The sequence below is a fragment of the Terrapene carolina genome, unplaced genomic scaffold (genome assembly GCF_002925995.2).
Source record: "Terrapene carolina triunguis isolate 2854851 unplaced genomic scaffold, T_m_triunguis-2.0 Scaffold629, whole genome shotgun sequence".
Classification (NCBI taxonomy): domain Eukaryota; kingdom Metazoa; phylum Chordata; order Testudines; family Emydidae; genus Terrapene; species Terrapene triunguis.
Window position 1 is genome coordinate 5,333,003 of NW_020664980.1, and position 6,000 is coordinate 5,339,002.

A 6,000-nucleotide genomic window follows, 5' to 3' on the forward strand; every position below is an offset into this window, starting at 1 on the left:
AGTACTTTTACGAGGTGAACTGAAAAATACTATTTCACCTACTACTAAGTCACCTACTACAAGACAGGCCCAACAAAGAAATCAACAGAACGCCACTAGCCGTCACCTACAGCCCCTAACTAAAACCTCTCCAGCGCATCATCAAGGATCTACAACCTATCCTGAAGGACGATCCCTCACTCTCACAGACCTTGGGAGACAGGCCAGTCCTCGCTTACAGACAGCCCCCCAACCTGAAGCAAATATTCACCAGCCACTACACACCACACAACAAAAACACCAACCCAGGAACAAAACTCTGCTACCAACCCCGGTGCCAACTCTGTCCACATATCTATTCAAGGGACACCATCATAGGACCTAACGACATCAGCCACACCATCTGGGGCTCGTTCACCTGCACATCTACCAATGTGATATATGCCATCATGTGCCAGCAATGCCCCTCTGCCATGTATATTGGCCAAACCGGACAGTCTCTACGCAAAAGAATAAATGGACACAAATCTGACATCAGGAATCATAACATTCAAAAACTAGTAGGAGAACACTTCAATCCCTCTGGTCACTCAATTACAGACCTCAAAGTGGCAATTTTTCAACAAAAAAACTTTGAAAACAGACTCCAACGTGAAGCTGCAGAACTGGAATTAATTTGCAAACTGGATACCATCAGATTAGGCCTGAATAAAGACTAGGAGTGGTTGGGCCATTACAAAACCTAAACTTAATTTCCCCAATACTAATTTCTCCCTACTGTTACTCACACCTTCTTGTCAACTGTCTGTAATGGGCCACTCTCTTACCACTTCAAAAGTTATTTTTCCTCCCTTGGTATCCTGCCGGTAATTGATTTATCTTGTTAGATTGACCTCACACTTGGTAAAGCAACGCCCATCCTTTCATGTATTTATACCTGCTCTTCTATTTTTCACTTCATACATCTGATGAAGTGGGTTGTAGCCCACAAAAACTTATGCCCAAATAAATTTGTTAGTCTCTAAGGTGCCACAAGGACTCCTCGTTTTTTTACTATTTCTTTTGTTTATCTTTTTTATAGTGCAAATATTTTTAATCAAAACTAATAATATAAAGTGAGCACTGCACACTTTGTATTCTGTGTTGTAATTGAAATCAATATATTTGACAATGTAGAAAACATCAAATTTTTTTAAATAAATGGTATTCTATTATTGTTTAACAGTGCAATTAAAACTGTGATTAATCATGATAATTTTTTTTAATCGTATGACAGCCCTAGTCAAAATGTTTCATTTTGAGTTTGTACATCATTAAACTGCATCTTCCTTAGATGCTGTGGTGTCATGGTGCACTGTGATGGCTCAGCCAGAGAAGACTGCCGTGCATCATGGGAGACACAGTCCAGCCACATAGTCTGCCTGATAGAGGAAAAAAGGGGCATGAGGCACTTGAATGACAGCTTCCATGAGGCACTATAGCAGATGCAGTTAAATGTTGAACTAATTCAAACCGAAATGTTTCATTCTTCATTCAGCATTCCATTTCAATTCTTCCAAAATGCCAAGAAAGACCTCTTGATGCTGAACTGATTCAAGATGAAGTTTACACTAAAAAAAGATTTGCTGATTTACTATACCAGTACAGCTATAACAGCAAACCCTCCTAGTGTAAACGCAGCTTATACTGGCAATAAAGTGTTTTTGCAAGTTTAATTTATATTGGTTTGGCAAGCAAAATAAGCTATACTGGCAAAAGTACGTTGGTATAACTGTGCCTATGCTAGCGCTTTTGCTGGAATAGAAATGTTGCCAGAAAAAAAAGGCACACTCCTAAATGAAGGTGCCATACTGTCAAAAGTTCCTAGTGTAGACTGGCCCAAGGCACACAAGAGGTAGGTAGCCACTTGTAATAGCAAATAGCCTGCTGAAAATATTGAATGGAAGATCTGGGGATTAGAGTGAATCACTAACTGAATATGAGTCAACAATGTGATGTAGTTGTAAAAAAGGCTAATATCATTCTGGGGGACATTAACACGAGTGTTGTATGTCAGATATGGGGGTGGGGTAATTTCCCCACTCTACTTGGAACTGATAAGGCCTCAGCTGGAGTACTGTGTCCAGCTCTGGGTGCCACACTTTAAGAAAGATGTGGACAAATTGGAGAGAGTCCAGAAAAGAGTAACAAAAATGATTAAAGGTTTAGGAAACCTGACCTAGGAGGAAAGGTTTAAAAAAATGGGCCTGGTTAGTCTTGAGAAAAGAAAACTGAGGGGGGACCTGATAACAGTCTTCAAATATATTATGGGTTGGTATACAGAGGACAGTGATCAATTGTTCTCCATGTCCACTGAAGATAGGATAAAGAATAATCAGCTTAATCTGCAGGAAAGCAGATTTAGGTTAGATATTAGGCAAATCTTTCTATTAGGATAGTTAAGTACTAGAATAGGCTTCCAAGGCACGTTGCAGAATCCACATCATAGGAGGATTTTAAAAACAAGTTAGACAAACACCTGTCAGAGATTGTCCTGCTTGGTCCTGCTTCAGCATGGGGTGCTAGACTAGTTCTAAAGTTCCCTTCCAGCCCTACGTTACAATGATTCGATAGCTTGGGAGGCCAGGCCAGATTGGGGCAGGGCGCCCAGCTGAAGTGGAGGAGCATCATGGAGCTACAGGGTCTATCGTGGTGTACAGCTTGACCTGTGTTACCAAGGAAGTATGTGAGACTCCAGTAACCAGCTGCCTCTGATATGAGTTTGCAGCCTCAGAGAGCACCAGATAGGAAGAAGCAACTTTTTAGATGCTTACTAATGGCTTTTCAAGTGCTAATGGCTTAATGGGACCGCAGCACTGTTAACCCCAAAGGGTCAAAACTTGAGTCAGACTCCGAAAATAATAAGATTGGCTCCCAAAATCATGAGTGGTTATTTTCTTTTTTTAAGATTATATTATGTTTTTTTGATCTGTTGTTTGATTTTGGAACTCGCCCTGCTCATCTCCAGGGCATGTACGTGTGTCACAATTAGTATTGCCCACTCGCTCAAATGTAGTGGGAAAGGCCATTTTGGGCCTCGCTTAGGGTGACCACCTAATTGGGCAGGACAGTCTCAAAATGTACATTTCATGTCCTGGTCCGGGGCTGAATTACTCTGGGACAGCATTTGTCCTAGATTCCCCATCTGCCCAAGGCTCAGGGGCTGTACCAGCTTCTTCCTGGTGGCGGTGGGGGATGAGGTGGGTCATAGCCCCCCTTGCCATGAGGCTCCACCCCCTTCTCCTCCTCTTCCCCCCGAGGCCCCACCCCTGGCCAGGCCAGAAGCCCAAGCCAGGCAGTAGTAAGAGTTTCCCAGGGAGCCTGGGCTGCTGTGGGGAGCCCTGAAGTCCTGTACCCTCGACCTGCCAAGGGCGGCATGCCCTGGGGGGCAGGGATATGGTCTGGGGGCTACTTTTGGGCCTCCTAACCCCCTGCCCAGGGCAGGTGGAGGGTCCAGGGTTCCCCACAGCGGCCCAGACTCCCTGAGTGGTTCTTACCACTGCCCAGCTAAGGCTTCCAGCCTAGCCAGGGGGCAGGGCCTCAGGGGGGACTAGGAGGAGCAGGGGGCTGGCCACAGGCCCTGCATGTGTCCCATTTTTGCATTTTGAAATGGTGGTCACCATAGCCTCGCTGCAGGTGCTCTCACTCCCACATCTACCCATCCCCTGCCCAGCAATTAGTTCTGTGCCCTAGTCTCCAAATCTATCCTGTCCTCCAGTTCCGACATCAGTTCTATCCCCCCAAGCTTGGGTGGGGGCAGATGCAGCAGGGTTCTCTTCTCCCCCTTCCTGGGACGGGTGTTGCAGGAAGGGAAAGGGGGGCGTGAAGCAGAGAGGAGCCTTGCTGTTACGCAGAGGAAGGAGAGAGGGGCTGGGTGCAGAGTTGTTCTGAACTCCCGGGCTTTCTGCTCCCTCCTTCACCATCTTTTGTAAGAATAGTGTCAGCCCCTGAAGGGAGAGGGAGAAAGTACTGCCCAGGGGCGGGCAAATGGGGAAGACAGCCAATCAGAAGGATTTCCCCCCAAGGCAGGCCCGAAATTGCTGAGTGGGGTTGGAGCGTCTTGTGTCACATCAAGACCAGCTCCAGCCCCAGCTGAAATTCCATAACTCATGAAAAAAATCCCAAGTTGGTAACACTAGGACAGGAAGGGGAGAGTTAGCTGAAAATGTTGGCGGGGAGGGGAAACTATATTGTGGGGTATGGTAGGAGAGGGGAGTGGAGAAGGAGATTGACACCCCAGTCTTCACTCACATGCTTAATATTATTGCAACCAGCAGATGGACCATGTTGTGGTTTCTCTCACTGGACTCTTTGGCCAATCCCCCCTCCAAACATTTAAAAGCATGACCCTTATCACCATTCCACCACAACAGAGTATATAGGATGGGGGAGAAGTCTCATAGCACCCTTTATCTTTAGCTAGCTACACCAATACTTCTGCTGAAACCTATGTGACAACTACAACTTCCTAAATGACTACCAACTGCTACAAAACACATTTTTCTTTCTGGTAAAAAAAGCAAACAAAAACAAAATTAGGAAATTCACTGACATTAAATTTTGTTGACACAGAGTCAAGGTTGTCCTGAGAATCGTGTGCTCTTCTGGAACATCAAGTTCAGCAAAACCAAACCTCTGAAAAGTAGAAAATAAACAAATCAGGTGCATGCCCAAACAACCTTAATTCCACCCAATACACCCATAATAAAACATCCTTGCACTCTGCCTTTGCCTGGGAAAGGGGCACATGACGACTGGAGAACAGTCTAAAGCCTTCGTTTTTCTAAAGCAAAACTTGTGTCTCGGTGTTCTGAGCAGGAGCTACCCACAGCTGCCATTCACGTAGACACTGAAGCTGTTCCACAAAACCCCACACCTACTATGTTTTACAATCCCTTAGCCCATGCTAACAACGTCACCCTTACACACAGGCTTCCATTTAACACAGCACTTTTCCTCACCCATCAGAATGTCCCCACACCACTCTCAAATCCCATCTCACTGCTGACAATCCCCACAGGAAGGAAATTCCTGGGTACCGCTACTGACACAGACTACACAACTCAGCATTGAAATGAGGCGAACTGCATCCCCCAGAGTACACGTGCACCTGTCAGGGCCTCCCAGAGGATTCAGGGGGCCTGGGGTCTTCAGCGGTGGGGGTCCTTCCGCTCCGGGTCTTCGGGGCACTTCGGTGGCGGGTCCCGGAGCAGAAGAAGCCTTTGCCGCCGAATTGTCGCCGAAGACCTGGAGCAGAAGAAGCCCTCGCCGCCGAATTGCCGCCGAAGACCCGGAGCGGAAGAAGCTCCGGGTCTTCAGCAGCGGGTCCTTCACTCGATCCGGGTGTTTTTGGCAGCACTGAAGGTCCTGCCGCCAAAGACCTGCCAAAAACTCTCGTGGGGGCCCCTGCGGGGCCCAGGGCCTGGGGCAAATAGCCCCACTTGCCCCTCCCCGGGCGGCCCTGACACCTGTTTCCTTTCATTACTTTCATGGGGTAAGGGGCAGACAGAGACACTCAGATCTGCCTCCCCGAGAGGCAGGGCCTCCCCATGTCACCTCATGTTACAGTCATAGCTCTGCCAAGCTTCTCCAATTAATCCCTCCACCATTCAATACAGCTACACCTAACACACTGAAGTTGCTAGAGTGTATGCAGATAATTGCCAGTGGTAATAGCAGCTTTGTGGGGGCCAGAAATAAGTTTGCATTGGCATGTACTGGAACCTTATTTCCTGGTTTTCAGAGGTTTGAGTTGTACTGAAATCAATATTCTGTAGGGCACAAGATATCCCTGGGCAATCTTAACTCTCTGTTAATTAAGTGGGTTTTTTTTTTTACAGTGAATACACTTTATCTGATCTACATAACTGTATGCTTATCTAGATGAAGTGAGCAAAAACTGCCATTGCAGACAGTTGCAATTTGAATGACAGAATGATATCAGCTACAGGTTTTAGTGTTTATATAGTACATGGTAGCCTG